Consider the following 27,912-nt stretch of genomic DNA (forward strand, 5'->3'; position numbering starts at 1 on the left):
TAACAAAGTATTGAGAAACTTTTGTTATTGACCAAATACTTATTTTCCACCATAATTTGCAAATAAATTCATAAAAAATCCTACAATGTGATTTTCTGGATTTCTTTTTCTCATTTGTCTGTCATAGTTGACGTGTACCTATGATGAAAATTACAGGCCTCTCTCATCTTTTTAAGTGGGAGAACTTGCACAATTGGTGGCTGACTAAATACTTTTTCCCCCCACTGTACGAGGTGTATAACATGGTATTCTGTGTTTTAAGAGTCCAACCATGGGACACAGTTCAAGAGACAAGAAATGATGTAGCCTTAAAACTTGAATTAGGCTACATGTTTCTCTCACATGCCTTATTTGTATACAGTATACTGTACAGCCTTGTTTAAGCAGGAATCCTATTCGCTGGGCTGCTGAGGCATACTGTTTCTGGATGACGGATTATTGAAGAGGGGCTTTGGCACCGGTACAGCTGACTGGGCTGGACTGCTGCAGGACCTCATGTAATCTAACACACTGTATACGATATGACCGATAGCAGTTGAGATTCACTGACATTTGTATTGAAGGGTTTCTCAACTCCTCCTCTCCTCTTGTAACGGTAGCAGTGTGCACAGCAGTCCATCTGAAGAGAATTACAGACATTTCATGGGACCCACCTGTTGTGCTTTCAGCACCGCTAACGCTAACCTCATGCTACGAGGCCTTTCAGCACCAGCCACAACGCTAGCCTTGCGTTAGCATTCGCCATGAGATGGGAACTGAGAATGGTGCCAAACCACTAACCAACTCACCTACAACCACAGAGTTGTTAACCCAATGAGTCCCACCTTAATGCCAGCGAGTTTTGGACTGATAACCCGTTTTAAACATTGTGTGTTTGAGATACAGACTGTGATTAATGGTGGCTGAGCTAGACCTGTGTTTGTGAGACCAGGGCGGATCCCGAAGTGGCCCGGGACCAAGTCTTTTTACAAAAACGTCTGTAATGTCCGAATGGTTTGAGCAACAAACTATTAAAACCTGTCTATGAAAAGCTGAGAGTCCCACAAACGCACATGTTTTACTCTATGACGCTCACAAGCGACACAAGTTGTTAGAAAGTAAGGGGTTCTTTTACATAGAATATCATAGGGAATCCCAGGACATAGTGTCTAGAATACTATAATAAGCTCACATAGTTGCTGTCAAAAACTCCAAACTCCACACAGTTGTCACTGGCTAGTTGGATATTCATTTCCCAGTGAGCAAACAATTTCTGTACTTACAGCGTTCATATAAATTCTTTTTGATCAGGTTTTTGCTTTGGCGGACCTTATTTTTTTATTGACATTTGTCAAAATGTATGAATGCAACTGTTTATGTAAAATTGTTTTGTGTTCTACTTGTAGCCCTGGTTGTCCTGAAAATAAAATGGTAAAACACTTCATTGTGAGGCTAAATATAAGGGCTGGGGTCTCGGGTCTGATAGGGTTAAGGGAGATTGGTCGGTCTTGCTTGCCGGACTTACGATGATTTAGAAGCAAGTATAGCCAGAGGAGAATAACTTTTCTCATGGTTCCCAACTTCTTGTTTCCCTTCAGCAGAACTGGAAAATAGCTGCCTCAGCAGGCTGTGTAATGTGTAGTCTCCTTCTCAGGGAGTTTACACAGTGTCTCTCTTTTTAATATGGCAAATATAGGCTGGCTTGTGATGTCAATTGTTATTGCTGGATACATGCTGTAGGAAAAATCTCATTTGCTTTTCTAAAGCTTATGTCATAAAGGCGCTATTGTGGCAGCCAATGGCCTGTTTGTTAAAGTGTTTCTCGCTCTACTTGTACCATACATTGTTAAACTTCACGTTTTCACAGATTTGTGAATAAGAGCAGCCATTGAAGCCGCCATAAATTATTATATCTATTATCTTGTGCTCTTTTGTCATTGTGTAACACACTTCTATAGTTGGTGGTCCAGATGAAAGATAATAATGATGGGTGCCGAACAACTTCAAAACACATACACCCACTTTCTGACAGGCAAGTTTGTCATTGGCGATTGACAGTCCCCCAAACAGCCAATCAGGTTGTCATCTCTCTTCAAGGTCTAAGGCGATTGGTTATGATTCAGAGTTCGTCTTTCTTTCGAAGAGGAGAGAACTCACCGCGTTGCACATATACAATATTAGGATCTGTGGGAATGATGAAGGTAGCTGAAGTGGATACCTTGAGGATCAATATGTATCTTTCTATCTTTCTTTGCTTATATAATATAATAATATAATAATAATATAATATGCCATTTAGCAGACGCTTTTATCCAAAGCGACTTACAGTCGTGTGTGCATAAATTTTTACATATGGGTGGTCCCGGTGATCGAACCCACTACCCTGGCGTTACAAGCGCCATGCTCTACCAATTGAGCTACATAGCTAATCATACCTTCTCAAGCACAACCATTCCTGTTTAACCTCCTCAAGTTAAGGGGACGTTCTGCTAAATGAGCATTTCACTTGATTAAAGCAGTGGTCAGCACGATAGAAGCTTGTCTCTGGAAAAAAGGTAGAAGAGACAGTAAAGAGACAATGAAGATGCTGAATAACTGGTGCAGTACAGTTCTCACCCCTTTCCTGATCTAAGAAAGCAGCTTCAGTACCCCACTGTAAAGACGAGGAGGACTTTTGGAGTGAGGACGTTTATCGGACATTTCCTGACTTAAAGGAAAACACCACTCAAAAACGATATTTTGGTATTTGTTTCTCTTCATTAGTCCACTGTTGATACAGTCCACAATTGTTTTGCATGTCAGCAAGCAAGTTTTCAAGATATAGAACTTAAAAAATACAGTGTCACAGTATGATGCTAAATGCATCATCATGATGATGTGGCAAGTTACAATTTGCTTTTGGAAAGTCCTATATCTTGAAAACTTGATTTCTGACATGCAAAATATTTTTGGACTGTATCAACAGTGGACCAATGAAGAAAGTACTAAAATATAGTTTTTGAATAGATTATTCCTTTAAGAGAGACTAGTCTAACTCCCCCATCTCAATTCCACAACATACTGTACACCTCCTTCCTTGCGTTCCATCATACGGTAGATTTGTGTTCCTCCTCTAAATCATTTCCCTCTCTCGTAGATTAAGCCCACTGGAGGATTAGTTAGACAGTCGTTTCCTCCCCGTTTCCCACTGGACTCATTTACATTTATGCACGCAGCAATTAATTATAGGCCTGAGCTGGCCTTGTAAATTAAAGCATGCCGGTTGATATGTTAATTGCCCTGACAGTTTAAATAGTTGTTGGGGCCATGACACAGTCAACATCAGGTTGATGCTGTGTAACCTCCGTTCGATACAGTGCTGTCAAATCTTTAGAGTTCTGATACTGCTCTGGGATCTGTTCCCTTGGTTCTGTGTTTTGTCGTCTTCATGGGTGCTTACGATATCTCCACACGGGTCAGGAACTGTTTCTTTGTGTTTTTCTCTCTCTGACTTTGTATTTGTACTTTAAAAGTTTTAAAGTTCAGGGCCGCCGGAAAACGTGTGGCGAGGCGACATTTGCTACAGCACTTTTCAATCAGGTGTGGCAGCTCCACACCACTACCATCTATTGACGCAAAAGCGTTAAAAAGAGGGGCAAAGTACAGTTTTTTTTTACCGATTTGCCTCATGATTTGTCAACTCACGTACAATTTCTCAGTCCTTCACATCGGAGTGCTGCTGCAGGCTCTTTGCTTGACCAATCAGATTCACAGAAATCGCAGGCCGGGCACAACGCACAAAGCTCAAGGCGCGCTCTCCACTATCCTCCAGTATTATTTAGCAAGCGTGATAACACCACTCCCGACAGACACAAGCAAAAACTCTTACAGAAATGTACCAGCCTATACACCTAAACATTAGCGATCTGATATGCTGTATTGCATGGAAATGAGACAATTTTTCAGTCTGATCAACTGTAGGCTACTAACAACAACAGCTGCATAGTCTAGCCTACTATATGCCCTGTCCCTCTGGCCAGGGTAAACAAAGCGGTAACGTTGTGTATCCCATTTGTTTGTGAGAAAATGTGAACGGGATCAAATTTGGTTTATATTCAAACTTGGGCTGACTAGGCCACCTAGACCTTTTCAATCCAAAATGATTAACTGGAATTCATCAATAAACACAATAGCTGATTTTTTTTAAATAGGCCTACAGTTGCATGTGAGTTTTATGTTGCTTTCTCCGTGTCTGTGTATAGGAAACCCCCCTTCTTTAAAATATTGCTGCAGTTTGACAGGGTTTTCATCTTCCCCAAGGCCAGGAGTTTTTCCAGGAGTTTTTTTAAAACCATGTGATCTGATTAGAAAAACTCTGGTCCCATATTAAACCTTTTTACAACAAATGAATCACGTCATACCGTATAAGGTATAAGGAGTTCTACCTGGTTAGGTTACCAGATCAGGAAAAAGTATGTCACACCACTCTGGGACCTGTGGAATATATCGCTTTTGGTAATGTTATGACTGTAGAACTTCTCATTTACGGTCTCTACGAGTTCATAGGGTCTGCCTTTCGGGGTCTGTCAGGGGTCTGTTTTCCGAGAACTCTATTTAGGCCCAAGAAGGCACTTCTTCTCACGATAGGTATTTTCATGCGAAGACCGTCGGGCTCCTCGACTCCCTCACAGGGCCTCCTTTCTTCTCTTTCACGCAGTGACGTGTTTGTGCATACCTCTCTGGAACCAACAAAAGAAGAGAAATCCCATTCACGGCTGCCTCTGACATTCGCCCTTGTTTTTACAACGTTTGGGGAGCGTTTGCAGAGTGGAACAGGCTTTGTCTTGAAAACCGGGAAACAATAGCAACGAGCATAATGTAATCTCGCCTAAGTGTACCGAGCAAGGGTGAGGTTGAGACTGATGTGTTGCCACTTGTCCCTTTTCCCCTCACCTCTGCAATATTTCATGTTAACGACGGCTTCAATAATGCTTTTTGTCAGTTAAGTCGATTCAGTGTTAACCAGGTCTTTTGTGAGCCAGCACCATAGTGTTTCAGTCATGCAAGGCATCCCTTGCCTTGTTCCCCCTCATTAAAGTGTTGACTTGGAGTTTTCATCCATACTCACATCTGGGTCGTTTTCAGTACGTACGAAACAGAAGAAAGCAGCCCGAAACGGGGAGATACTATTTGAACTCAATATAAAAAAGGCTTGTTTTCTGAAAACATTTTGCTACAGTTTGTCCTAATGAACACAGCCCTGGTGTCTTAGAACCCCTTAAATTGGAGGTTGCATTCTCAATGAGTGAAAGAGTGGCTACAAAAACAAGGCATCAAATTAAATCAAATCAAATGTTATTTGTCACATATACGTGTTTAGCAGATGTTATAGCGGGTGTAGCGAAATGCTTGCGCTTCTAGCTCCGACAGTGCAGTAATATCTAACAAGTAATATCTAACAATTTCACAACATATACCTAATACACACAAAACTAGGAAGGAATAGAATTTAAGAAAATATACATATATGGATAAGCAATGACAGAGCGGCATGGACTAAGATACAGTAGAATATTATAGAATATAATGCAGTATATACATATGAGATGAGTAGTGCAAGATATGTAAACATTATTAAAGTGACTGTAAACATTATTAAAGTGAATAGTCTTCAATTTCTTAAAGTGGCCAGTGATTTCAATATGCAGCAGCAGCCTCTAATGTGCTAGTGATGGCTATTTAACAGTCTGATGGCCTTGAGATAGAAGCTGTTTTTCATTCTCTCGGTCCCAGCTTTGATGCACCTGTATTGACCTCGCCTTCTGGATGATAGCGGGGTGAACAGGCAGTGGCTCGGGTGGTTGATGTCCTTGATGATCTTTTTGGCCTTCCTGTGACATCGGGTGCTGTATGTGTCTTGGAGGGCAGGTAGTTTGCCCCCGATAATGCATTTGGCAGACCACACCACCCTCTGGAGAGCCCTGTGGTTGCGGGCGGTGCAGTTGCCATACCAGGTGGTGATACAGCCCGACAGGATGCTCTCAATTGTGTATCTGTAAAAGTTTGTGAGGGTTTTAGGTGCCAAGCCAAATTTCTTCAGCCTCCTGAGGTTGAAGAGGCTCTGTTGCGCCTTCTTCACCACACTGTCTGCGTGGGTGGACCATTTCAGTTTGTCTGTGATGTGTATGCCAAGGAACTTGAAGCTTTCCACCTTCTCCACTGCGGTCCTTTCGATGTGGATAGGGGGGTGCACCCTCCGCTGTTTCCTGAAGTCCACGATCATCTCCTTTGTTTTGTTGACATTGAGTGAGAGGTTATTTTCCTGGCACCACACTCCCAGAGCCCTCACCTCCTCCCTGTAGGCAGTCTCATCATTGTTGGTAATCAAGCCTACTACTGTTGTGTCGTCTGCAAACGTGATGATTGAGTTGGAGACGTGCTTGGCCACGCAGTCATGGGTGAACAGGGAGTACAGGAGGGGCTGAGCACGCACCCTTGTGGGGCCCCAGTGTTGAGGATCAGCGAAGTGGAGATGTTGTTTCCTACCTTCACTACCAGGGGGTGGCCCATCAGGAAGTCCAGGACCCAGTTGCACAGGGCGGGGTTCAGACCCAGGGCCTCAAGCTTGATGATGAGCTTGGAGGGTACTATGGTGTTGAATGCTGAGCTATAGTCAATGAACAGCATTCTTACATAGGTATTCCTCTTGTCCAGATGGGATAGGGCAGTGTGCAGTGTGATGGCGATTGCATCGTCTGTGGATCTATTGGGGCGGTAAGCAAATTGAAGTGGGTCTAGGGTGACAGGTAAGGTAGAGGTGATATTATCCTTGACTAGTCTCTCAAAGCACTTCATGATGACAGAGGAGAGTCGGGCGATAGTCATTTAGTTCAGTTACGTTTGCTTTCTTGGGTACAGGAACAATGGTGGCTATCTTGAAGCATGTGGGAACAGCAGACTGGGAAAGGGAGAGATTGAATATGTCCATAAACACACCAGCCAGCTGGTCTGCGCATGCTCTGAGGACGCAGCTAGGGATGCCGTCTGGGCCGGCAGCCTTGCGGGGGTTAACATGCTTAAATGTCTTAATAAATTAAATTAAATTTAAAAAAATGTCTTAATCACGTTGGCCACGGAGAAGGAGAGGCCACAGTCCTTGGTAGTGGGCCTCGTCAGTGGCACTGTGTTATCCTCAAAGCGGGCGAAGAAGGTGTTTAGCTTGTCTGGAAGCGAGACGTCGGTATCGGCGACGTGGCTGGTTTTCCTTTTGTAGTCCGTGATTGTCTGTAGACCATGACACATACGTCTCGTGTCTGAGATGTTGAATTGCGACTCCACTTTGTCTCTATACTGATGTTTTGCCAGTTTAATTGCCTTGCGGAGTGAGTAGCTACACTGTTTGTATTCTACCATATTCCCAGTCACCTTGCCATGGTTGAATCAACCAGAACACTCTTTGAAATAAGGGTACAGTATTGTTCCCTGGGGTACAAAAAGATAAAAATACACAATGCACCTTCAGAGGTACACATAATGATCTCACATGTAAACCATATTTTGAATATGAAGGTACAATCATCACATTCTCACTAAAAAAAGGGGTACAATGTGAAGGTACATTTCTGTTTCCCAGATTTTTGTGTACCCTCAATACCCACCATAAGGTACAATGATGATTTTTTTGCCACCTAAAAGGAACTAATGACTTTGCCACTGGCATGGTACCCGAAAAAGGCAAATTTCCATAATATCACTGTTGGATATCCTAACTCTGTCTGGATTCCAATAATAATTACAAATCACTTTGCAAGCCAGCATAATGTGACATGCAGGTAGGGTTGCAAAGGGTTGCACAATTCTGGTAACTTTCCCAAACTTCCCAGGTTTTCCAGAAATCCTGGTTGGAAGATTTATGGAAACGGGAGGGAATAAGCAGGAAATCCTTCAACCAGGATTTTTAGAAAATCTGGGAATTTTTAGAAAATTACCGGAATTTTGCAATCCTACTTGCAGGCCTGATGTGGCCTGTAAACCTGTTTCAGGCCACTGTATTAGGGTAAAACTAGACCTCAAAATAAGGCATTATGAGATATGTAATGTATTGTCATAGTTTCACTTGTTGAAGGCCTGAAAATGAATGAATTCAACAATCATGTCACTAACAAATACACTCGAAAAGGCAAGGTACCCTGGGAAATTATATTGGAGGCGTGGCTTAGTGGGGGTGTGGCTTTCAGATGATTTTTTTGTCACCTGTGAGGGGAAGTGTTGTACCAGTTTAAGTGGTCTATGGTAGAGGTACATTTTTGCCACTTATAAGGAACAAATGGCTTTGTCACTGCTGCGGCACTATATAAAGGCAAAAAACATGCTTTTGAACCTGTGGAGAAAGGTACTATCTGAGGTATGAACTGGGGTACAATTATGTACCTGTAAATAAAAGTTCAAAGGAGGACCTTACATGGTAGTGCCCCAGTGACAAGTGGTTGTACCCTTTTAGGAACAAATCTTAACCTTTGTTTCTGAGAGTGTAGCACCATCAGTGAGTGCTCAGTGGATCCACTGACCTAAGCTCATAATTTCTGGATCATTTGACCTCTATTGTAGTTTAATTGACCATGTGATTGGCTTGCTGTAAAACAGTATCTGAGTAGCGCTGTGCTTAGTACAGCATTGACATCGAAACGCCGAAGCTCATGGGCTGCAAGTGTTATAGAGATGCTCTCTGTCTCACAGTGTCTCTTTGTCTCCTATTGAATGTCTGTGTTTTTTTCGGAGCAGAATTGACAACTGGGACGAGACAACACATGGATGTTTTGGTGTGCCGGCATGTGTGTGTGAATGCATGTATTCATGTGTTTGTCCAACTGCATGTCTTGCGCCATGTGTGTATCTCTCCACAAATCTACCCTGGTTGTTCCACTGTACTGTCTTTCGTTGGTCAATGTCTTTCTCTTGACTCACGAAAGGTTTTATTTCACAACTACCTGAAATTTTTCCAAACAGGTTGCTAGCTACCCTCTAATTGAACCATTTCAAGATCCTCACTCAAACAGGTATGTTCTATAGCTGCCTGAACGTTCGCCTAGCATGTACAGTCATATTTTACAGCTGATGGAACACTTGCCAAACAGGTAGCAGCCATTTCCCAGTTGTTAGGGAAGGCCCGGGACGTGTATGTGTGGAGGGGGAGACTGGTTATCGGTTTGTCTGTGTGTATGTGCATGTGATGAGTGTGTGTGTGCATTATGTGCACATGAGAGTATGTGTGTGTGGATCCTTACTGTCAGCCCAACGCTCCCACCAGCTGTGCCTGAGTCGGACTGGATGGGGTCCAGTAACTCAACGATCTGGTGGATATTCTCTGAGGAGAAGGCCTGTCTTTGTTATTCTGGACCTCTGGGTCATGCCTCTGTGTTTTCCTGAGCAAATTTATAGACCTCAATTAATTAGGTTATCATAGCAGGCAGGTTTGTGAGCCTCTCACCCTCGCATCTATGCACGAACAGAGCACTGACCTGCACAACGAGATATCCTTACACACACATGTACATGAACACACATGAACACACATGCATGCACGTACACACGCAAATGTCTTCGAGGCTGCACACTTCTGTTGAGCATGTCACATGCCATATACTGTGAAATTAAGGTATTTATGTTAAGAAGTGTGAAGTGTGTATGTGTGCTCTAACGTGCACAAGCATGTGTGTTAAGTGTGTTCCGTGGCTTGTTCTTGTCATCCCCTGGGTAGCCAGCTGTCTTTCTGATTACCCAGCATCCTCCAGGTGTTGAGGCCACCAGCTGCAAATGGGAGAGTGGCGAGGGTGTGTGGACCGGTGGAGAAAAAGAGAGAATGGAGGAGAGGAGAGCTAGAATAACTGGTTCTGCAGATATCTGGAACGTGTTCAGACGAGCTAACGAGAGAATGTGAACCGCACTTGAGGGATCCCGACCTAGTGCAAAGTTTTTTTTAAAGGTGGCTTTGACTCTGTGGTATTATGGAGTAACTTATGGGGTGGCAGTGGTTGTTCTGCAACTGACTGTGAAACAGGCTCTGGGGTGAAGTTTCGCCTAGGTAAAGCGCTAGGTACAGCGCTAGGATCAGCTTCCTAGATCTGGGTTGTTTGGTTGACCCAATTGCTAGTTTGCAGGCGATGGGTCACTTAGTTGGGTTGTTTTCTTTATTGGTGCTAGGTTATTGAGATATGACCCAGCGGATCAGATCAGAAGACTGGAGGCGTAGTTTAGTAGGGGCATGGCTTTCAGATGGTTCGTTTTAGCCACCCATGAGAGTAAATGTCCTTCCTGTTCATCTGTTCTGTTGTACAGTTATCACATGTTAAGGTCAAACATTGACATTTTTGTTGCTTCAATGAGACTTACAGAAGTGTATGAGTTCTCTGAATGCCTATGTAAATCCCATTGTTGGGATACAATAAGGTGGAATACTTAAGTGATAATGCCCTCGAAGCCGGTGTTTGGAAGATATATTGACATGTGTGTTAGGCCCGGGACGAAGTCGAGGGCCGGCAAACCGTTCCAATATCTTCTCCAAACACTGGCTTCAAGGACATTATCACGGTTATTATAAATTTTTTCCCCCTTTTTCGTGATATCCAATTGCGATCCAGTCTCATCGCTGCAACTCCCCAATGGGCTCGGGAGAGGCGAAGGTCGAGTCATGCGTCCTCCGAAACATGACCCGCCAAACTGCGCTTCTTAACACCTGCCCGCACCAATGTGTCGGAGAAAACACAGTTCAACTGACGACCGAAGTCAGCCTGCAGGCACCCGGCCTGCCACAAGGAGTCGCTAGAGCACAATAAAGCCCCCCCAGCCAAACCCGGACGACGCTGGGCCAATTGTGCACCGCCCTATGGGACTCCCGGTCACGGCCGGTTGTGACACAGACTGGGATCAAACCCGGGTCTGTAGTGACACCTCAAGCACAGCGATGCAGTGCCTTAGACCGCTGCGCCACTCGGGAGGCCTAGCATTATCACTTTTATACAAGGGGTTACCAACATATTCAAATAATGATTGACATATTTTCATAAAAAACGCTATTTTGATGAATTTATTCATACTATTTCATCCTTCCACAAGATAGTCCCGACAGAAATCTAGGGTTGCTACCCAAGCCGGCTGGTCATTTGTTCTATCGATTCGGTTGCTATAGACGCAACTTTTTGTTCTGAATCTGTGGACACGATTTGCTAGAGATGCGACTTTTTGTTCTGTATCCACGGACGCGACTCAGTCGTTCGTTCTAAATGTTCCATTGCCATACTGGCTGGCAATATTATTATCCCTTGCTTGCTAGCTAGCCAACTATGGCTAACTTACAGTCACGTCAAACAGTGCAGCCAGAATAACAGCAAAGCAGCCTAATTTGCATTTGTTTAAGCTATTTTCTAGTGACATTTATTTGGATACATCCATAACAATGAGCTAATGAGGCGCGATTTCGCCTGGCATAGAACATTTGCTCACTCGTCAGGACAGTGTTGTTCAGAGGAGCTAGCCAACAACACAGCTAACACAATCACTTCAAACTGAAGCTGGAAAGACTGCAAACTAGCTGCACTTCGTTTCTTTCTTTGTATATATCCATAAAATTTGCCAGCTGGCTGAGAAACGCTGCCTGACTGTCGGTCTCGTCCCGACTCCCGACACGTTCATTACTATGGGACAGCTGGAGATTGAATTTGAATATTGAAACAATGTAGCAAATGTCAGAGAGACAGACAGCAAGGTTTATACAAATATCCGCTGTTGAAAACTAAATGTTAGTCTAAAAGAAATGTGAGATAATGTCTAGATGCTTTTTATAGTGGAGATCAAGTTTATAAATTGCTTGGCTGGGTTGATGAGACAGTGGATTGCGCAGTCAGATGGAACAGAGTAAATAGGCATTTTAACGTCTTAGATTTAGCCGGCGGTAACTTGTGGAATAGACACCGGCTGGAATGCAGTTTTAACCAATCAGCATTCCACCCACCCATTGTATAACTTATTATAATATGTAATAAATAATCGTAATATTAGTTTTCTTAAAGAAATGGAGGTACTACTCTCACGGGTGGCCAATAAGATTTAGCTGAAAGCCACACCCGTAATAAACCACGCCTCCTGGAAATAATTTAAGGATTACATTAAAAAAGACCCAAGAGAGTAAAAAATAGCCAGTGTGTGTTCTGTCCAATATTCTCTCTCTCTCTCTCTCTCTCTCTCTCTCTCTCTCTCTCTCTCTCTCTCTCTCTCTCTCTCTCTCTCTCTGTGTTCTGCCATTTTCGTAAAATGTAGTCCTGACTTCATCCTACCAAATCATTGGGTTCAGATCTTCAGTATATACAGTGCATTCGGAAAGTATTCAGACCCCTTGACTTTTTCCACATTTTGTTAAGTTAACAGCCTTATTCTAAAATTGATTAAATAAATGTTTTTCCTCATCAATCTACACACAATACCCCATAATGACAAAGCAAAAACAGGTTTTTACAAATGTTTGCACATTTATTAAAAATTAAAAACAGAAATAGCTTATTTACATAAGTATTCAGACCCTTTTCTATGAGACTCCATATATATTTTTGTAAAAATACAGTACCAGTCAAAAGTTTCTACATTGTAGAATAATAGTGAAGACATCAAAACTATGAAATAACACATATGGAATCATGTGGTAACCAAAAAAGTGTTAAACAAATCAAAATATATTTTATATTTGAGATTCTTCAAAGTAGCCACCCTTTGCCTTGATGACAGCTTTGCACGTTCTTTCTATTCTATTTTAGCACTTGGCTAAGCAGACGCTCGTTGACGCGCGCGAGTGGTGTGGTTGAATCTTTTTAAATAACATGTATGTGTACATTTATTTTGCAATGCTCGCACACGCAACATGTCCGGTGAGGTTTGCATGTTAGGGTCATGTATAAAAATGCTGGGCAGGCCCAGTTGCCCATTATTTTGACTACCATGGCTATGCCCCCATAGGATGACAATGCCCCGATCCACAGGGCACGAGGCACGATGTAAACCATATGCCGTGGCCGTCTCTGTCACCAGATCTCAACCAAATTGAACACTTATGGGAGATTCTGGAGCGGTGCCTGAGACAGCGTTTCCTACCACCATCAACAAAACACCAAATTATATAATTTATTGTTGAAGAACGGTGTCGCATAATTCCAATAGAGTTCCAGACACTTGTAGAATCTATGCCAAGGCACATTGAAGCTGTTCTGGCTCGGGGTGGCCCTATTAAAACACATACTATATTGGTGTTTCCTTGATATTGGCAGTTACTGTACCTGTAGTTTGTTCTCAACAGACACTGCTCTAAGTTGAGAACATACAACATATCAGGTTAAAGTCCCAGTTCAGTCAAAAAACTAGATTTTCCTGATTTCCACAATATGAGTTGGAATAATACTGTGAAATTGTGAAAATTATGATAATGCCCTTTTAGTGTAAGAGCTGTTTGAAAAGACCAGCCTGTTTTGTTGGGATGGCGTTTTGACTTCTCCAAGCGGTAAATTAGTTAATAGACCAATAAGAACAAGCGTTCCAAATCTCTCGGCCAATAACAGCACATTTTCAGTTTTCCCCTCCCCACTCAGACGACTCCCAAATTCTTGCTTGAGAAATTGCTGTTTGCTAAGAAACTGTGTTTTTTTCTTTTTGACCATTTTAATTCAAAACAATCACAGTAAGGTACTTAATTGTTACCCAGAAATGATTTGTTATTGAGATAGAAACAGCTGCATTGGACCTTTTAAAACATTTCGCAATGGAAAGCAAGTCCTGTTTTCTCCTATTAGGTGCCTAATGAACTGGCCTGTCCATTTCCTTGCTTGTTACCGTCGTCTCACTCCTACTGGTCCTTGAAGCTTTCAGGCAGCAGCTCCAACTTTAATGTACAGTTGAAGTTGGAAGTTTACATACACCTTAGCCAAATACATTCAGTTTTTCACAATTCCTGACATTTAATCCTAGTAAGAATTCCCTGTCTTAGGTCAGTTAGGATCACCACTTTATTTTAAGAATGTGAAATGTCAGAATAAATTGTAGAGAGAATGTGTCACGCTCGTCGAAGGAGGAGGACCAAGGCGCAGCGTGATACTCGTACATCTTATTTTATTAAGTGTACACACGATAAACAAAACAACAAACGATACGTGAAGTCCAACGGTACTAACAAACCAAAAGGAACAAGATCCCACAAAACAAACACTATGGGAAAACTGGCTGCTTAAGTCTGGTTCCCAATCAGAGACAACAAGCAACAGCTGATACTCGTTTCCTCTGATTGAGAACCACACTGGCCAACATAGAAACACAATACTAGATAATAAACATAGAACACAAACACATAGAAACTACCCACCCTGGCTCAACATAATAGAGTCCCAGAGCCAGGGCGTGACAGTATCCCCCCCCCAAAGGCGCGGACTGCGACCGCGCCTAAACATAACCGAACAGGGAAGGGCTGGGTGGGCATTCCTCCTCTGAGGCGGTTCCGGCTCCGGGCTTGACCACCACCCTCCAACAATCCCCCCGTAGCGCCCCTGGTCCGGTCTGGCCCCACTGGCTGGAGCTGGACTGGACATCGGTGGAGCGGATTGCTTAGGCTCCAATGTGGAGCAGCTGACCGGTACCTGACCAGGCATCGGTGACCCAGGCACGGGTTGTGCCGGACTGACGACGCGCACCCCTGGCTTGGTGCGTGGAGCAGGAACGGGCCGGACTGGGCTGACGACGCGCACCCCTGACTTGGTGCGTGGAGCAGGAACGGGCCGGGCCGGGCTGGCGACGCGCACCATTGGCTTGGTGCGGGGAGCAGGAACAGGCCGGGCCGGGCTGGCGACGCGCACTGTAGGCTTGGTGCGGGGAGCAAGAACAGGCCGGGCCGGGCTGGCGACGCGCACCGTAGGCTTGGTGCGAGGGGCAGGAACAGGCCGGGCCGGGCTGGCGACACGTACCATTGGCTTGGTGCGGGGAGCAGGAACAGGCCGGGCCGGGCTGGCGACGCGCACCGTAGGCTTGGTGCGGGGAGCAGGAACAGGCCGGGCCGGGCTGGCGACGCGCACTGTAGGCTTGGTGCGGGGAGCAAGAACAGGCCGGGCCGGGCTGGCGACGCGCACCGTAGGCTTGGTGCGAGGGGCAGGAACAGGCCGGGCCGGGCTGGCGACACGTACCATTGGCTTGGTGCGGGGAGCAGGAACAGGCCGGGCCGGGCTGGCGACGCGCACCGTAGGCTTGGTGCGGGGAGCAGGAACAGGCCGGGCCGGGCTGGCGACGCGCACCATTGGCTTGGTGCGGGGAGCAGGAACAGGCCGGGCCGGGCTGGCGACGCGCACCTCGTCCACCTACTCGCCCCTTATCTGCCTCCAGCAGCCCCGTCGTCCATGCCATGTGCCCCCCCCCTAAAATTTTTTTGGGGGTGCCTCTCGCCTGTCCGACCACGGCCCGGTTGGCGCCGCTTCTCCTCTCCTGCCTGGGTCTCCCCCTTCATAGCCCTCCGGCAACGGACGGCCTCCTCCTCCGTAATCTGCCCCCAACCGAGGAGGACATCTACTAATGTTACCTCCTGCGTGTGCTCCTAGACACGCTGCTTGGTCCTGGTGTGGTGGGATCTTCTGTCACGCTCGTCGAAGAAGGAGGACCAAGGCGCAGCGTGATACTCGTACATCTTATTTTATTAAGTGGACACACGATAAACAAAACAACAAACGATACGTGAAGTCCAACGGTACTAACAAACCAAAAGGAACAAGATCCCACAAACACTATGAGAAAACTGGCTGCTTAAGTCTGGTTCCCAATCAGAGACAACAAGCAACAGCTGATACTCGTTGCCTCTGATTGAGAACCACACTGGCCAACATAGAAACACAATACTAGATAATAAACATAGAACACAAACACATAGAAACTACCCACCCTGGCTCAACATAATAGAGTCCCAGAGCCAGGGCGTGACATAATGATTTATTTCAGATTTTATTTATTTCATCACATTCCCAGTGGGTCAGAAGTTTACATACACTCAATTAGTATTTGGCAGCATTGCCTTTAAATTGTTTAACTTGGGTCAAACGTTTCGGGTAGCCTTCCACAAGCTTTCCACAATAAGTTGGGTGAATTTGGCCCATTCCTCCTGACAGAGCTGATGTAATTGAGTCAGGTTTGTAGGCCTCCTTGCTCGCACACACTTTTTCAGTTCTGTCCACAAATCTTCTATAGGATTGAGGTCAGGGCTTTGTGATGGCCACTCCAATACCTTGACTTTGTTGTCCTTAAGCCATTTTGCCACAACTTTGGAAGTATGCTTGGGGTCATTGTCCATTTGGAAGACCCATTTGCGACCAAGCTTTAACTTCCTGACTGATGTCTTGAGATGTTGCTTTAATATATCCACATAAGTTTCCTTCCTCATGATGTCATCTATTTTGTGAAGTGCACCAGACCCTCCTGCAGCAAAGCACCCCCACAGCATGATGCTGCCACCCCCGTGCTTCACGGTTGGGATGGTGTTCTTCGGCTTTTTCCTCCAAACATAACAATGGTCATTATGGCCAAACAGTTCTATTTTTGTTTCATCAGACCAGAGGACATTTCTCCAAAAAGTGCGGTCTTTGTCCCCATGTGCAGTTGCAAACCATAGTCTGGCCTTTTTATGGCGGTTTTGGAGCAGTGGCTTCTTCCTTGCTGAGCGGCCTTTCAGGTTATGTTGATATAGGACTCGTTTTACTGTGGATATAGATACTTTTGTACCTGTGTCCTCCAGCATCTTCACAAGGTCCTTTGCTGTTGTTCTGGGATTGATTTGCAGTTTTCGCACCAAAGTACGTTAATCTCTAGGAGACAGAATGCGTCTCCTTCCTGAGCGGTATGAAGGCTGCGTGGTCCCATGGTGTGGTCCTCTGTAGCTCAATTGGTAGAGCATGGCGCTTGTAACGCCAGGGTAGTGGGTTCGATCCCCGGGACCACCTATACGTAAAAATGTATGCGCACATGACTGTAAGTCGCTTTGGATAAAAGCGTCTGCTAAATGGTATATTATTTATACTTGCATACTATTGTTTGTATAGATGAGCGTGGTACCTTCAGGCGTTTGGAAATTGCTCTCAAGGATGAACCAGACTTGTGGAGGTCTACAATTTTTTTCTGAGGTCTTGGCTGATTTCTTTTGATTTTCCCATGATGTCAAGCAAAGAGGCACTGAGTTTGAAGGTAGGCCTTGAAATACATCCACAGGTACACCTCCAATTGACTCAAATTATGTCAATTATACTATCAGAAGCTTCTAAAGCCATGACATCATTTTCTGGAATTTTCCAAGCTGTTTAAAGGCACAGTCAACTTAGTGTATGTAAACTTTTGACCCACTGGAATTGTGATGCAGTGAAATATAAGTGAAATAATCTGTCTGTAAACAATTGTAGGAAAAATTACTTGTGTCATGCACAAAGTAGATGTCCTAAACGACTTGCCAAAATGATAGTTTGTTAACAAGAAATGTGTGGAGTGGTTGAAAAACGAGTTTTGATGACTCCAACCTAAGTGTATGTAAACTTCCGACTTCAACTGTATATGCAAGGGAGGGGGACAGAACTGCATAGCACTATGCTAGAGATGGAGACGTAAGATAACCAACTAGAATAAGCATCATTTATTAAAGATGCCCTGACCTTTTGTTTTTAGGGGCACACACTGTGCGAATCGTAAACATACACACAGAACCTAATGAGATATTTCTCATTACAATCAAAACAATAGCAGATTACTTAGAGGTCAGTGCTGTAGCCTACAGCACATCTGCCAGTGTCGGCGTGGGTTCTGACCCGCTGCCTTTGTTACACAATCTTCTCCTATCTCTTCTCTGTCCAATAAAAACTTTTGTGGGAATTCACACTCCCTGAAAAACTGAATATAGAACATAGGCAATTAACTTTGCAGGATATGACCTTGTCATCATTATACTGTCCATACGTATTTAAACATGTTTTCCTTAATCGCAATGTAATGATAATCTCTTGTTTTTGCTCTTTTTCAGGTGACGTTCATGAATCCAAAACTGCCCCACAAGTGAGCTGAGGGTGTTGGGGTTGAAGTCTCTCTACTGCTGTAAGTGTTAAGGCTATTCTAACCTCTACTGTGTAAGACATCATTTTAAAGAGAGAGTTCACTTTTTTGAAGTTAAGCTTATTCTGGACGTTGCTAAATAATTAGCAAAATAATTTTGGAGGAATCGACAAGGCCAAAGGGAAGTAGAAAATAAATAGAACATTTAAAAAAAATGAACTTTCACCTTAAAACTTGGAATTCTTAGTGCATACAGTGAGGGAAAAAAGTATTTGATCCCCTGCTGATTTTGTACTTTGCCCACTGCCAAAGAAATGATCAGTCTATAATTTTAATGGTAGGTTTATTTGAACAGTGAGAGACAGAATAGCAACAACAAAATCCAGAAAAATGCATGTCAAAAATGTTATAAATTGATTTGCATTTTAATGAGGGAAATAAGTATTTGACCCCCTCTCAATCAGAAACATTTCTGGCTCCCAGGTGTCTTTTATACAGGTAACGAGCTGAGATTAAGAGCACACTCTTAAAGGGAGTGCTCCTAATCTCAGTTTCTTACCTGTATAAAAGACACCTGTCCACAGAAGCAATCAATCAATCAGATTCCAAACTCTCCACCATGGCCAAGACCAAAGAGCTCTCCAAGGTTGTCAGGGACAAGATTGTAGACCTACACAAGGCTGGAATGGGCTACAAGACCATCGCCAAGCAGCTTGGTGAGAAGGTGACAACAGTTGGTGCGATTATTCGCAAATGGAAGAAACACAACATAACTGTCAATCTCCCTCGGCCTTGGGCTCCATGCAAGATCTCACCTCGTGGAGTTGCAATGATCATGAGAACGGTGCGGAATCAGCCCAGAACTACACAGGAGGATCTTGTCAATCATCTCAAGGCAGCTGGGACCATAGTCACCAAGAAAACAATTGGTAACACACTACGCTGTGAAGGACTGAAATCCTGCAGTGCCCGCAAGGTCCCCCTGCTCAATAAAGCACATATACAAGCCCTTCTGAAGTTTGCCAATGAACATCTGAATGATTCAGAGGAGAACTGGGTGAAAGTGTTGTGGTCAGATGAGACCAAAATCGAGCTCTTTGGCATCATCTCAACTCGCCTTGTTTGGAGAAGGAGGAATGCTGCCTATGACCCCAAGACCACCATCCCCACCGTCAAACATGGAGGTGGAAACATTATGCTTTGGGGGTGTTTTTCTGCCAAGGGGACAGGACAACTTCACCGCATCAAAGGGACGATGGACGGGGCCATGTACCGTCAAATCTTGGGTGAGAACCTCCTTCCCTCAGCCAGGGCATTGAAAATGGGTTGTGGATGGGTATTCCAGCATGACAATGACCCAAAACACATGGCCAAGGCAACAAAGGAGTGGCTCAAGAAGAAGCACATTAAGGTCCTGGAGTGGCCTAGCCAGTCTCCAGACCTTAATCCCATAGAAAATCTGTGGAGGGAGCTGAAGGTTCGAGTTGCCAAATGTCAGCCTCGAAACCTTAATGACTTGGAGACGATCTGCAAAGAGGAGTGGGACATAATCCCTCCTGAGATGTGTGCAAACCTGGTGGCCAACTACGAGAAACGTCTGACCTCTGTGATTGCCAACAAGGGTTTTGCCACCAAGTACTAAGTCATGTTTTGCAGAGGGGTCAAATACTTATTTCCCTCATTAAAATGCAAATCAATTTATAACATTTTTGACATGCGTTTTTCTGGATTTTTTTTGTTGTTATTCTGTCTCTCACTGTTCAAATAAACCTACTATTAAAATTATAGACTGATCATGTCTTTGTCAGTGGGCAAACGTACAAAATCAGCAGGGGATCAAATACTTTTTTCCCTCACTGTATGTCGGACTTGTATAACTGTTAATGTCAGTGGCGTGCACACCTTATCATGTCTGCGTGTTGTCACGTTTCAGTTTAACAAACTGTACCTAATCATAAGGGGACCATCTTGCTCTCCCAGAAGTTTGGTTGGCGCATAAAACCCGTAAATTCAGATAAGCAAAAAGGTGTGATGGGTCCACACACAAAAAGATGTTGCATAACGCTTACTTAATTTTCCAGCTTTGCAGCCTTCAGTATGTAAGTACAAATATTTTTAATTCAAAACAGCATTTATAGGGAACACAGGTGAGCAACCGATGAGCAGCAGGTGCTTCTAATGAGGGTTGCCACTCATCTGCCAATCAGGGATGTGGCTTCTCTGATCTGCCTGCATACATGTCACAATCACAAAGATTTACAGAGAAGACTTATAGGGTATCAAATCAAATATATAAAATTTTATTTGCCACATGCGCCGAATACAAGCCCTTAACCATCAATGCAGTTTTAAGAAAAAAAATAGATCAGTAAAAAATTATAAACAAATAAAATATTATTAAAAAGCAGCAGTAAAATATAATAACAGTAGGGAGCGGGCATGAAGGGCAATTGGGGGTATCAGGTGTGAGCCTTTCATGAATCAATTGCCTTAGGTGTCTGCTCACTTGGATACATTATATCAATTTATGAGATAGCTTACCACAAAGGACATCAGGCAAGGTTCTTCATAAATATGTGGGGCAAACTCATAAATGATATGCAAAATATGATATGGACAGTGTTCTTGTACAAGAGTCTACATTTTGCCTAGAGGAAGGAGGTGAAATCTAATTATTTGTTTAAACTATGTTGGGATACGGAATTTGATTTATATATCCACAGCAAATTGGCCAGTGTTACCTAGTGTTAATCTTTCTGTGTAACATTTCTAGTGTTTAACTCTGTTAAATTAACACTCATTGGTGTAAAACAGAGCTGCCCAACCGTCTTCCTGGAGATCTACTCTCCTGTAGGTTTTCAGTCCAACCCTAATTTAGCATATCTGATTCAGCTAGTTAAGGTCTTGTTGAGCAGCTAATAAGTAGAATCAGGTGTGTTAAATTAGGGTTGGACTGAAAACCCACAGGACGGTAGATCTCCAGGAAGAGGGTTGGGCAGCCCTGGTGTAAAATAACCCAAGTGTTGGTGTTAATAACCAGAGTTAAACCAAAACCACGGCCAAGATTATCATATTTCCCAGCGTGCTCTATTGCGAGTTGATTTTTATAATTGTTTGTTTCAATATCTATGTTTTTGCATGTACATTGATTGAATAATTAATCTCATACTACTCAAATATTAATAACATACATTTTCTCAACTAATCCAATCTGTTACTTGTTGTACCCTTTACTGAAATGATTGTTCCAGTTTAGATTGGTTTACAGTGAGGGAAAAAAGTATTTGATCCCCTGCTGATTTTGTACGTTTGCCCACTGACAAAGAAATGATCAGTCTATAATTTTAATGGTAGGTTTATTTGAACAGTGAGAGACAGAATAACAACAAAAAAATCCAGAAAAACGCATGTCAACATTTTAATGAATTGATTTGAATTTTAATGAGGGAAATAAGTATTTGACCCCTCTGCAAAACATGACTTAGTACTTGGTGGCAAAACCCTTGTTGGCAATCACAGAGGTCAGACGTTTCTTGTAGTTGGCCACCAGGTTTGCACACATCTCAGGAGGGATTTTGTCCCACTCTTCTTTGCAGATCTTCTCCAAGTCATTAAGGTTTCGAGGCTGACGTTTGGCAACTCGAACCTTCAGCTCCCTCCACAGATTTTCTATGGGATTAAGGTCTGGAAACTGGCTAGGCCACTCCAGGACCTTAATGTGGTTCTTCTTGATTCACTCCTTTGTTGCCTTGGCCGTGTGTTTTGGGTCATTGTCATGCTGGAATACCCATCCACGACCCATTTTCAATGCCCTGGCTAAAGGAAGGAGGTTCTCACCCAAGATTTGACGGTACATGGCCCCGTCCATCGTCCCTTTGATGCGTTGAAGTTGTCCTGTCCCCTTGGCAGAAAAACACCCCCAAAGCATAATGTTTCCACCTCCATGTTTGACGGTGGGGATGGTGTTATTGGGGTCATAGGCAGCATTCCTCCTCCTCCAAACTCGGCGAGTTGAGTTGATGCTAAAGAGCTCGATTTTGGTCTCATTTGACCACAACACTTTCACCCAGTTCTCCTCTGAATTATTCAGATGTTCATTGGCAAACTTCAGACGGGCATGTATATTTGCTTTCTTGAGCTTTGCGACCTTGCGGGCGCTGTAGGATTTCAGTCCTTCACGACGTAGTGTGTTACCAATTGTTTTCTTTGTGACTATGGTCCCAGCTGCCTTGAGATCCTTGAGAAGATCCTCCCGTGTAGTTCTGGGCTGATTCCTCACTGTTCTCATGATCATTGCAACTCCACGAGCCCATTCCAGCCTTTTGTAGGTCTACAATCTTGTCCCTGACATCCTTGGAGAGCTCTTTGGTCTTGGCCATGGTGGAGAGTTTGGATTCTGATTGATTGATTGCGTCTGTGAACAGGTGTCTTTTATACAGGTAACACGCTGAGATTAGGAGCACTCCCTTTAAGAGTGTGCTCCTAATCTCAGCTCGTTACCTGTATAAAAGACACCTGGGAGCCAGAAATCTTTCTGATTGAGAGGGGGTCAAATACTTATTTCTTTAATTAAAATGCAAATCAATTTATAACATTCTTGACATGCGTTTTTATGGATTGTTTTGTTTTTATTCTGTCTCTCACTGTTAAAATAAACCTACCATTAAAATAATAGACTGATCATTTCTTTGTCAGTGGGCAAACGTACAAAATCAGCAGGGGATCAAATACTTTTGTCCCTCACTGTATATTCTTCTTAGCTGTCTATTTACCACCACAATCCGATGCTGGCACTAAGACCGCACTCAATTAACTGTATACGGTCATAAGCAAACAGGAAAACGCTCATCCAGAGGTGACACTCCTAGTGGCGGAGACGTTAATGCAGGGAAACTTAAATCCATTTAATCTATTTTCTACCAGCATGTTAAATGTGCAACCAGAGGGAAAAAAACTCTAGTGCACCTTTACTCCACACACAGAGACGCATAAAAAGCTTTCCCTCGCCTTCCATTTGGGAAATTTGACCATAACTCTATCCTCCTGATTCCTACTTACAACAAAAACTAAAGCAGGAAGTAACAGTGACTCGGTCAATAAAAAAGTGGTCAGATGAAGCAGATGCTAAGCTACAGGACTGTTTTGCTAGCACAGACTGGAATATGTTCCCGGGATTCTTCCGATGGCATTGAGGAGTACACCACATCAGTCACTGGCTTCATCAATAAGTGCATCGATGACGTCGTCCCCACAGTGACTATACGTACATACCCCAACCAGAAGCCATGGATTACAGGCAACATCCGCACTGAGCTAAAGGGTAGAGCTGCCGCTTTCAAGGAGCGGGACTCTAACCCGGAAGCTTATAAGAAATCCCGCTATGCCCTCCGACTAACCATCAAACAGGCAAAGCGTCAATAAAGGACTAAGATCGAATCGTACTACACCGGCTCCGACGCTCGTTGGATGTGGCAGGGCTTGCAAACTATTACAGACTACAAAGGGAAGCACAGCCGCGAGCTGCCCAGTGACACAAGCCTACCAGACAAGCTAAATTACTTCTATGCTCGCTTTGAGGAAATTAACACTGAAACATGCATGAGAGCATCAGCTGTTCCGGACGACTGTGTGATCACGCTCTCCGTAGCCGATGTGAGTAAGACCTTTATACAGGTCAACATTCACAAGGCCGCAGGGCCAGACTGATTACCAGGACGTGTACTCCGAGCATGCGCTGACCAACTGGCAAGTGTCTTCACTGACATTTTCAACCTCTCCCTGTCTGAGTCTGTAATACCAACATGTTTCAAGCAGACCACCATAGTCCCTGTGCCCAAGAACACTAAGGTAACCTGCCTAAATGACTACCGACCCGTAGCACTCACGTCTGTAGCCATGAAGTGCTTTGAAAGGCTGGTCATGGCTCACATCAACACCATTATCCCAGAAACCCTAGACCCACTCCAATTTGCATACCGCCCAACAGATCCATAGATGATGCAATCTCTATTGCACTCCACACTGCCCTTTCACACCTGGACAAAAGGAATGCCTATGTGAGAATGCTATTCATTGACTACAGCTCAGCGTTCAACACCATAGTGCCCTCAAAGCTCATCACTAAGCTAAGGACCCTGGGACTAAACACCTCCCTCTGCCGCTGGATCCTGGACTTCCTGACGGACCGCCCCCAGGTGATAAGGGTAGGTAACAACACATCTGCCACGCTGATCCTCAACACGGGGGCCCCTCAGGGGTGCGTGCTCAGTCCCCTCTTGTACTCCCTGTTCAGTCATGACTGCATGGCCAGGCATGACTCCAACACCATCATTAAGTTTGCTAATGACACAACAGTGGTAGGCCTGATCACTGACAACGACGATACAGCCTATAGGGAGGAGGTCAGAGCCAGGACAACAACCTCTCCCTCAACGTGATCAAGACAAAGGAGATGATTGTGGACTACAGGAAAAAGAGGAGGACCGAGCATGCCCCCATTCTCATCGACAGGGCTGTAGTGGAGCAGGTTGAGAGCTTAAAGTTCCTTGGTGTCCACATCACCAACAAACTAACATGGTCCAAGCACACCAAGACAATCATGAAGAGGGCACGACAACGGCTTAGCCTGATTTCCTTTATGATAAGCTCTCATAAATTGATATAATGTATCCAAGTGAGCACCTAAGGCAATTGATGCATGGACGGTTCACGCCTGATACCCCCAATTGCCCGTCATGGCCGCTCCCATGCCCTATAAGTCTGTATTTCTATGTATTTCTTTGTGATTGTAACTTGTATGCAGGTAGACCAGAGAAGCAACATCCCTGATTGGCAGATGAGTGGCAACTCTGATTAGAAGCACCTGCTGCTCATCATTTGCTCACCTGTGTTCCCTGCACACACAGAAGCTGAAACGTCTTGTGTACGCTATCCCTGATGCAGTGAAAATAATAATAATAACAACAACAACAACAACAACAACAACAATAATAATAATACAAAAATGAAGTAAGCTTTATGCAACATATTTTTGAGTGCGGACCCATCACACCTTTTTGCTTATCTGAACAAACTGTACCTGACTTTGTGCGTGTCAGTTAGTTTGCCTTCATCGTTCACACACAGAGTGCCTTTGAAAGCTTCCCTCATACTGATGTAGACCGCTACTCTGGTCAGTGTGTTTCTCTGTATTCACTCAATAGGAGCATTCAGTATGGTGTAGAAAGGCCTCTTTTAAAGACACACAGGCAGGCAACACTCCAGGAACCTTTTAACGCTATGTTACAGTAGCCCTTTAATGGACTTTCTCTCTGTTCGCAATAAAGAGTCAAATGTCGCTGTAGTTAACACTAGCCCAAATTAAGACCAGCAATACTGAAGTCATGTAGATTTAAATGGTTTTGCCAGGGGGATAGGAGAAACATATGAAATGTAAAGATGGGAGAAGTTAAAGAAGTGCCATATGGTTAATCACAGTTTTAAAGTAATTATAGTTGTAATTATAGTTGTCTTCTCATGTCAGAGGGGAAGGGAGTTTACAGTATACAGTAGGTCATCATGTTCCTGATCCTCATTGGCCCTCAGCTTGAGCAGGTATTACTGATTTACTGTTTGGTGATAGGCTAATACGTGTCCACTTTGTTGGCTAGGGAAGGGAGCTCCATTTGGCTTTGTTCTTTACGAGGTGTGCACTTCATGTTGTATTCCTATCCATACTACTTAACTCATTAATTTAAATAACTTGAGTAAAGCTAAAGTCAACTCTATTTCTTTCAATTTGATTGAGAGACCTTTGAGATTGTCTACACCTGGAGAAAGTGTTGAAGGGCTGTTATGAATCAAAGTTAAAGGGATATTACACTCTAAAATCAAAGTTTGTCAGCTGTTTTCTAACCTCTGTCATAGTCTAATGTCAAGATGAGTTCCTGTCCCAGCCCATTGGTTAGCAAGATGCAGCTTTAGGCCTCAAACAAAATTAACAGAAGACATAAGCATCGCAAATCTGGAAAGAACATGGTGCTTCCATTCATTTTGGATTTTGGTACATAATCTGAAAGAACCATTAACCTATACAGACCTATCCTAGATTTCATTGTCTCCACATTTGACTTTGCTTGGAGGATACTGATACTATGGTGTTGAATGCTGAGCTATAGTCAATGAACAGCAATGAACGTGGGTATTCCTCTTGTCCAGATGGGATAGGGCAGTGTGCAGTGTGATGGCGATTGCATCATCTGTGGATCTATTGGGGCGGTAAACAAATTGAAATGGGTCTAGGGTGACAAGTAAGGTAGAGCCTTCTTTCTGTGTTCTCTTTTTGGAATCTCTCTGCATTTGGCAATCATCTCTCTGCTTCCACCAGGCATTCCACTGATTTCAAAACTCGGTCAACTTCTTCCTTCACAACGACACCATTTCTTCCCCACCATTCTCATCAGAAGACTACAATGTCTGGTTCAATTAAAATGTTTTTACCTAAATCAGGGATTTCCTTATTGTCTGATTCATTTTCAGAATCAGAGAGAGTCTCAGCAAGGCACGATAATTCTCCAGGAAGTAGTCCATCACAATGTTTTCCCACTGAGCTTTGTCTATAGCGCTATTAACTTCAGGGCAGCAATGTTGAGAGCAGTAGTAAAACTTGTTTGGTTCTTCATGATATCTTTCAAAAAAAGCAGGAGTGCTGATTTAGGATTTCAAGCAGTTTAGGCTTTTAAATCACAATGAATATGATGCAGGTCAATCAAAGTGCTAATGTATGTCTCAGTGCGGCCAGTGATCGGAAAATGAGCGAGAGAGCGGCTGCTCATTTGTCTGGAGAACAACACAAGTTTGGCCTTGAATGCTTTCACGTTGGAATACAGTTCATGCACAAAAACACAATTTCCCTGCAGTTTCTCATTTAGATCGTTCAGATGCCCCAATATGTCAACACCGAAAGCAAAGTCACCCAGGCAGTCTGTGTCTTTCAACTCTGAGAAGTCGTCAGCTTTACCAACCGTATCAAGGAACATACCTATCTCCACTCTCAGTTCCCACACACGGCAAAATACTTTTCCCAGGCTTAGCCAGCGCACATTTGAATGGTACAACAAGTCCTGGTGCTCTGCCTCTGTGTCATTGAGCAGCTGAATGAACTGACGATGGTAAAGCCCCCTTGCCCGTATAAAGTTGACAAGTTTTACAACCACTTTGACAACATTTTCCAGCTTTAACACAATTTTAGCATGCTTGCTTGAAAAATGACGATTGAGATGATATTCCTTTAAAATGGCAACACTTTATTGGCATATCTTGGCCTTATGTCCAATATTAGTAAAAAAAGTATTATCAGAGTCCACTTTTCTCATTTTCACAGCACTCATTTTTCACGTCAAAAGTCGTCAAGCAATGAAGTGGCTATGATGACTGTGCGCATTCTGAATCTGACTGTAGGCCCAAATACAGAGCGTGCTGCCAGGCTACAGCGCCATCAATTGGAGGTTGTTTGTATATAATAATAATAATAAGCCATTTAGCAGACGCTTTTATCCAAAGCGACTTACAGTCATGCGTGCATAAATTTTTTATGTATGGGTGGTCCCGGGGATCGAAACCACTACCTTGGCGTTACAAGCGCCGTGCTCTACCAGCTGAGCTACAGAGGACCACCTCTGTATATCATGGAATGAGTCATTTTAGGCCAAAAATCGTAACTCAAATATAATAATATTTATTACATTTAAAAAATGTCTCGCGGGCTGGATTGAAGGTCGTAGGTCGTACTTTGCCCCCGCCTGCCTTAGTCCATCCTTATTAGATATAACCTTTTTTCCACTAATGCCTTTATTTGTGTAATTTGTGCTTTAATGGCAA

General features: G+C 43.7%; 1 protein-coding gene across 3 annotated transcripts in view; it reads left to right on the plus strand.

The window, feature by feature from the left end:
* Positions 1 to 27,912, plus strand: part of LOC121532073 (transcription factor SOX-6) — a 173,408-nt gene that overhangs the window by 22,658 nt on the left and 122,838 nt on the right. For 2 of the 3 annotated variants that reach the window (XM_041837744.2, XM_041837743.2), the window contains exon 2: positions 18,026 to 18,096. The gene's annotated coding sequence lies outside the window, so the exon portion shown is untranslated. Of the gene's footprint in view, positions 1 to 8,995; positions 9,015 to 18,025; positions 18,097 to 27,912 lie in introns of those variants that run through there. The other variant, XM_041837745.2, reaches the window with a different exon arrangement.

The sequence above is a fragment of the Coregonus clupeaformis genome, chromosome 19 (genome assembly GCF_020615455.1).
Source record: "Coregonus clupeaformis isolate EN_2021a chromosome 19, ASM2061545v1, whole genome shotgun sequence".
Lineage (NCBI taxonomy): Eukaryota > Metazoa > Chordata > Actinopteri > Salmoniformes > Salmonidae > Coregonus > Coregonus clupeaformis.